Genomic DNA, 7446 nt, shown 5'->3' on the forward strand with positions numbered 1-7446 from the left:
ATCAGTCTTGTGTTAATTATTCATCAATAGTTTCAATTAAAAAGCTATTTAACCACAAATTAAAGAGAAACAAGCATGCTTTTTTTGTCCTTGTTGCATAACACCTGGATTATGGATAATCAGGAGAGAAGATTTAAAAAAAAAAAAAATGCTAGATTCAATCAACTGTCACATTTTTAATGGGATAGAAACAAAAAACAACAGTCCATATGGTTGTATAACAGGCGCGCTGTGAAGGATTTGGTCTTATCATTTTACTGTCCTCATCTAAACTTTTCATCTCTCTGTTTGGCTTAAAAGAGCTGAAATATAACATCAACAGGGTTAGAAGTTAATAAAGCACCCGTTCTTGAGAGGAAACAATAATGACAGGCTTTGAGTGGGGTCTTTTTTGCATTTCAGATGATCAAAGTATGGTTGAGCGAGGCTCGGGCTCAAGAGAGGATTACAGAATGTGCAGTAGCAGGCCATGTAGAAAGGGTTTCAACCAAGAAGCATGTTGTGAAATCTCTGTGAAACATGTCGAGTTATCATTCTGCTGGTGGTGGTTTCATTTAATGCATCTCTTCTAATCTCATATATAGCTAGGAATATCACATCAAAAGCGTGCCTTGTGCTGTATATGCACAAATACTTAGACAACTTTTAAACAGATTATAAAGTTTCTGTATGTCATTTTACTCATTGATTATAAAAAAAAATTATTGGCTTTTAATAATTCAATTGAGTTGTTCAGCTGAACTTGATTACATTGTGCACAGTGGTTCCACACGCTAAATAACTGTTTTTGTCAATAAAATGAAAGTCATATGGAATGACATGAGGGTGAATGACAGAATTTTCACTAGGGCTGCACGATAAATCGCATGCGATTTGCCATGCGCATCTAGTCAGTAAAGCCGTATCTGTGATAGTAGTAAATCTCCATTAATACAAAGAGCCGTAAATCACTGACTGACAAGCTACACAAAATCTCACTGATAGTCGAATGCATTTCATCTGTGATTATGAACGCATTATTGCGTAGCTTTTCAGGGATCTATGGTTCTGTGTATGAATTGCCGCTCCAGCTGAACGCATGCAATCACATGCAATTTATCGTGCAGCCCTAATTTTCACCTACACTGTAAAAAACAATTTGTTGAGTCAACTTAAAATAATTTGTAACCTGCCTTAAAATTTTAAGTTCAGTCAACTCAAAAAAAGTTTATTCAACTTGAAATGATAAATTATACTAAGTGACAACTTAGATATTTGAGTTGAATCAACTTAAAATTTTAAGGCAGCTGGGTTACTTACCCATCTATTAAGTTTAGCAAACACAAATATCTGAGTTGTTACTTAGTACAACTTAACATTTCAAGTTGACTAAACTTATTTTAGTTGACTGAACTTAAAATTTTAAGGCAGCAGGGTAACAAATTATTTTAAGCTGACTCAACTAATTATGTTTTTTATTTTTTACAGTGTATGGGTAAACTATCCATTTAACATTAAATTAAATGTGGTAATATAAATATATACTTTGTGTATAGTAGAAAACGATACGTGTTTTTTCTGGGCCGATGCAGATAACGATTTTTATAGATCAAGTAGACCAAAATTAAGGTCAAAATTAGGAATAACAAGGGCTCTGACAAAAACTTTTTAACAAAAATGTTATCAGCAAATCGGTTTTGAAAATGACCAATACCGATAACCATAAAAATGCTTAATATCGGCACTGATAATCTGTCAATTGATCTGTTCATTCATTGAATCTGTTCATTGATTAATGAACATACACAGAACACATCAAATAGGTTAACAGAACTTTAGCTGTACTTTCGGTGTTTCTTTGCCTCTTTATTATGAATCGCTTGTTTTCCTCAGTTGTATGTTGCTTTGGATAAAAAGCATATGCTAAATGAATAAATGTAAATGTGACTCATTTAGATTTCTTTCACTATCTTTATGAACCATCATCATTATGGTGGGATGGAAACGCACAGAAACCTCTCCAGTTTCATTATAAATGACTAAAAATGTGTTTTGAACATGAACTTAAGGGTCTGCAATGACATGAGAATGAGTAAATGACAGTTTTTCATTTTCGAGCGTGCTATCCCTTTAAGCCAGTTGTACAAATAGCACAAAACATTTTGCAGTGGCAGGAAAGGGACAAAAAGGAAACTTCATAACCATGCTTCTATAAATAGTGTATCTATATGTGTGTGTGCTAGTGATCGCGGAGGATCTCGATGTGTCACTGCTGTAGTCTGTGTGGCTGTGAGTCTACTTTATTTACCGGTACTGACCCGCCTTTCCTCCAACACACAGCTCTTTAATTACCCTACCCCATCGATTGCCACTATCTGCTCTGGCCTCTTCCCTGTGTCGTGCTGTCTGCCCTAATGAACATTCCTCAACCCCCCTCCAGCCCCAGGGGGGGCAGAGCGCAGAGACAAGGCGTTACGGTGTCCTGTCCCCAGCATGCCACATTCGACTGCTTAAAGCTGGACTGTGTTTCTGTAGCTCTTCCACAATACGACTGGTTGTTACAGTATGATACATGATGCTCATGCTCAATAAAATACAATATTCGATTTGGATTTTAGGAGTCTGATTATGATTGGCCCCTACAATGTGCATTTACCTGTCTGTAAAACAACAAAAACATACATAAGAGTGTTGTATTTATGGATTGTGATGTTAATTTTTGACAGATGAGTTGTTCAAACTGTTGTCAGGTGACGCAAGTGATATTTGCTTCCGGTGTACTGAAGATGGCCTTAGCATACAGTAGTTATTGCTAACCCTATTCCTAGATGAAATAGGTCTTTGGAGAGGGCCCTGAACAACAGTTTTGATTTTGTATGGAAAGCTATTTATTATTGATTATGTCAGCATACAATATTAGAGACAACTGAATTGTTTAGTTAAAATACAGTACTTTTTTGAAGTTTGGGGTTAGTGTAAGTGTGACGAGTGGGGCGGTGGCCGAGAGTCGTGGGAACGGAACAAGGCCGATGGAGTATAATGATAATGAGCGACACCTGCGCCAATGTAACGCAGTTCGTAGAACGGGAAGAAGGAGGCGGGAACCAGCGAACATTTAAACCCTTTAATAATAAAATAAACAAACACAAAAGTAAAGCGGCAGCCCCTCGGATGACTGGCGCACACAAAACGCAAAATAAAGTCCAGGCCTGGTCCTCTCTCGTCTTCCACTGTCGTCGCTCCTCCTTTTATCCTTCCGGAGCTCCTCCGTGGGACTCGAGACCGGTGAGTGGCGCAGGTGTCGCTCATTATCATTATACTCCACCGGCCTCGTTCCGTTCCCACAGTTCTCGCCCCGCCCCACTCGTGACAGTAAGTTTTTACATTTATAAAGAAATGTGGTAAAAAGAGTAATAATGTGATTAAAAAAAAATTAGATATATTAAAATGTTATTTGTCCCTGTAATGACAAAGCTGAATTTAAAGCAGCACCATAATTTCAATCTTAAATGAAGACCCTTACAGAAATCATTCTAAAATACGCTGATTTGGTGTTCGAGAAACATTTTTTGTTATTATCAATGTTGAAAATGGTTGAGCTGCCTAATATTTTTGTGAAAACCTTTTCCCCTATCAGGATTGTTTAATTAAGAATTTAATATTTTAATTCAGATTTGTAAAAGAAATCTTTTGTAACATTATGCATGACTTTATTGCCACTTTTAATACATCTTTGCTGAATATTTTTTATTTATTTATTTTTTTTACCATATAAACAAGGACGATATATTAATTTTCATTTATATACACTAAAAAATCTTACTGTTCATAAACTTTTGACTAGTAATGTTTTTTTTAAGAATTCTTTTCTGCTCACCAAGCCTGCATTTTGTGATCCAAAATACAGCAAAAACTGTAAAATTTTGAAATATTTTTACTATTTAAAATAACTGTTTTCTAGTTTAATATATTTAAAATGTAATTATTTCCAGTGATTACAGCTAATTTTTTTAGCATCATTACTCCAGTCACATGATCCTTCAGAAATCATTCTCATATGCTGATTTGCCATTCAAGAAACATTTATTATTATTATTATTATTATTATTATTATTAATATTTAAAACAGTTGAGTACATTTTTCAGGATTCTTTGATGAATAGAAAGATCTAAATATCAGCATTTATCTGTTTCAAAAAATTTCTATTTCATGTTTTTAGAGCAACAAAACAGAATATTAGAATGATTTCTAAGGAATCCTGTGACTGGAGTAATGATGCTAAAAATTCAGCTTTGAAGTCACAGGAATACATTTTGTTTTAAAATATTTTCTAATTTAAAACGGTTATTTTAAATAGTAAAATATTTTAAATAGTAAAATATTCTAAAATTTTACTGTTTTTGCAGTACTTTGGATAAAATAAATGCAAGATTGGTGAGCAGAAGAGACCTCTTTATAAAAACATTTAAAATCTTACTGTTCAAAAACTTTTGACTGGTAGTGTACAACAATATAACAACGCACAGCAGTGAAATGCAATATTTTGAAAACATATATTTTTACCAAAACTTAATTTTCAACATATGAAAAATGCTTTGTGGAATCCTCTGTGAACATTGTTGATTGATGGTATAAATGAGTCATTGAATCACTTTACTTAATTGAATTACCCACTCAACAGTTTGCCAACTCTAAAGCCATTTTTAACTTCCACAGAGTTCATTAAACTCATCATGATATTCCCGATATTGCATTTCGCAGTCATTCCAAGTACATTAAGTATACGCACAAATATAACTTGCTCCCTGTCAGTTAAAGACATTCATACTCATTCTCAGCTCATATTTAATTTGATTTTGGCTGTGCTTAAGAGTAATTTCCTTTACACTAAACTTTTACACCAGACATCACAATCTTATTTTTGTTCTCTTTGCACATTATTATTTCAGCATGATTAATATTTCCTGTCCTCATTTGCACTTACAGTAGCAGCCCTTTGGAGAAGATAGTCTCCTCAGTTCTCTTTCAACATTAATGTGGCGTATATCTGAGCACTTTTTTTTTTTTTTTTTTTTTGGCAAGACCTCCACCCTACCCCAAGTGTCTGTGATTGAAATCATAAATTCATCATGTCACATCACAGAGTGAAATGTAAGTGAGTGAGCGAGCAAAAGAGGAGGACGGAATGAAAGAAGAGAGACTGGGTTGCTTTTAATGAGCAGATCTGATGAAGGAAAGGGCTTCAGCCTCTTTGAAGCAACGTGGGGCTGAGTAAGGGGACAGACAAGTTCGAGGTCTCTTTTTGTGTGTGTGTATGAGAGAGAGAGAATGACGCACTGGCATTGGTTAAAAGAAGAGTTAACCAAAAAATGAAAATGTTTTCATTTGTGTCATGACGTTCTGACCCATTATTATATTCTTTCTTCCAGGAAACACAAAATTAGATGTCTGAGCTTTTGATTTCCATATTGTAAAAGTGGATGGTCTCTCAAACATGGCATGTCTTACAAAACACAAAAAACAGTATTTTTTGACGTCGGTGATGGAGCTTATTTAATTCAGAAATGGTACTTTTAGGAACACTGCAGCAGGTTTGATGTCCCTTACAGCAAATTGGTTCTCATGGGTCATGGAACCAGTTGTGAAGAAGTTTGAAGAACACTTTTGTGATATTGTTATTTACTCTGCTTGGCAGTGTGTGTATATAATGATCCAAGACCTCAAACAGTCTGCCAAACAGTTATTTTTATGTTTCATGCACAGATCCATGAAAAACCCCAAATCTATTAAAGGATTAGTTCACTTCTAGAAACTAAATTTCCTGACAGATTACTCAACCCCATGTCAACCAAAATGTTCATGTCTTTCTTTTTTCAGTCAAAAAGAAATTAAGGGTTTTTAGGAAAACATTGCTGGATTTTTCTCCGAATAGTGGACGTCAGTGGGGATCAGCAGGTTGAAGGTCCAGATAGTTTCAATGCAGCTTCAAAGGGCTCTACAAGATCCCAGCCGAGGAATAAATGTCTTATCTAGCAAAACAATCAGTCATTTTCCAAAAAAATTTAAATGTATATACTTTTTAACCACAAATGCTTGTCTTGCACTAGCTTGACCTTGCCCTTTCCAACAAAACAAAACAAAACAAAAAAATAATAATGCAGTAAACACTTACCATTAACCAGTTAACAAGTAGCATATTTTACAGTCTTTTATCATTAAAATTACAGTTACAATGTGGAAGAAAAATAATATAGCAATGGAACGGCATGGCAGTTAATAACAAAATGTAAATTTTTAGGTGGACCACTCTCTTAATATTTCTTTTCTTGTCATTTCCTTCCCATCTATTCCTTACCTTTATCTGTGCTCTGTTCTGTCTGCCTCTGTTCTCTCTTTCTTCTTGGACAGCGAGGAAGCACCAAGGGAGAAATAAGGAAGCAGTTATGTGGAGTGATCTTTACCCATCCATCCTGAGGGGCCAGTGCTGTGATGAAGGAATGAATAATGAATATATCAGATGAGGAAAGAGGGTAAAAATGATAAAGGGATACCCCAGACTGAATAATTATCTCCATGCACTCCCGTTTAGACTTGTCTAGGAGTCAGACAACCATATATAGCTTTTCTCAGAGGTATTACAACAGGCCAAAGTCTCTCACTCTCTAAGAACATGCTTCACTTTTACTACAGTTGTTGTTTACTGTTGTAAATCTAATATTAACATGCCGAACATCTGTGACTGAACACCGCTGTTACTTGCATAAGTTATTTTATACCAATAATACTCCACCAGTCAAAAGTTTGGACACAACTGGTCTTTAAAATGAGTAGAAAAATAATAGCTGATTTTCGACCAGCTAGTAAGGACAAAACAGTAATGGTGAAGTGTTGTGACTGCAAAGAGTCATAGCTTTTATAGTTTAGGTGACTTTTTGAAATTATTTGTCTTCATAAATGTCTAAAGTAGTAATAAAAAGTAATGACTAGGTGTTTCCAAACCTTTCACTGGTAGTATTAACTTTTCTTCTCTGAGTTGTAAAACTACTCACATTATTGCTTGTATCTGCTCTTTTTCTTCTTGCTCATGTTGTCTTCAATGAAATTAATGAGACCTGAGAGCAACAAGAACTTCATATTACTATTATTCATTACCCAACAGAACTCCACTTTCTTTTAGACCAAACAAAGCGCATTTATGAGTATTGAGGTGTTTCATGTCGACATCAGAAGATTTAAAAAAAGGATTCATTTTAATTTTTTATTTTCCTACAGTGGGTTTAACATTACATTCCATTGAACAGTTGGATATGGATATCCTGGAATGACCTTTAAAAAAACAACACTCAGTTTTAGTGACTTACATTATGTTCTGCTTTTAAATGTACGATTTGTTTTCCTTTGCTCAGGCAATGTCAATAATATGACCTATTTTAGCTTGCTCGACATTTTACTTTATCTTAATAAGA

The 7446-nt window shown here is 34.7% G+C and overlaps 1 long non-coding RNA gene across 2 annotated transcripts in view; it reads left to right on the forward strand.

Annotated features, from left to right (window-relative positions):
* Positions 1–7218, forward strand: part of LOC127175452 (uncharacterized) — a 66655-nt gene extending 59437 nt beyond the window's left edge. Inside the window, exon 4 of one of the 2 annotated variants that reach the window (XR_007828993.1) lies at positions 6389–7218. This is a non-coding gene — a long non-coding RNA (uncharacterized LOC127175452). Of the gene's footprint in view, positions 1–2319; positions 2535–6388 lie in introns of those variants that run through there. The other variant, XR_007828992.1, reaches the window with a different exon arrangement.
* The last annotated feature ends 228 nt before the right edge of the window (positions 7219–7446 follow it).

The sequence above is a fragment of the Labeo rohita genome, chromosome 13, assembly GCF_022985175.1.
Source record: "Labeo rohita strain BAU-BD-2019 chromosome 13, IGBB_LRoh.1.0, whole genome shotgun sequence".
Lineage (NCBI taxonomy): Eukaryota > Metazoa > Chordata > Actinopteri > Cypriniformes > Cyprinidae > Labeo > Labeo rohita.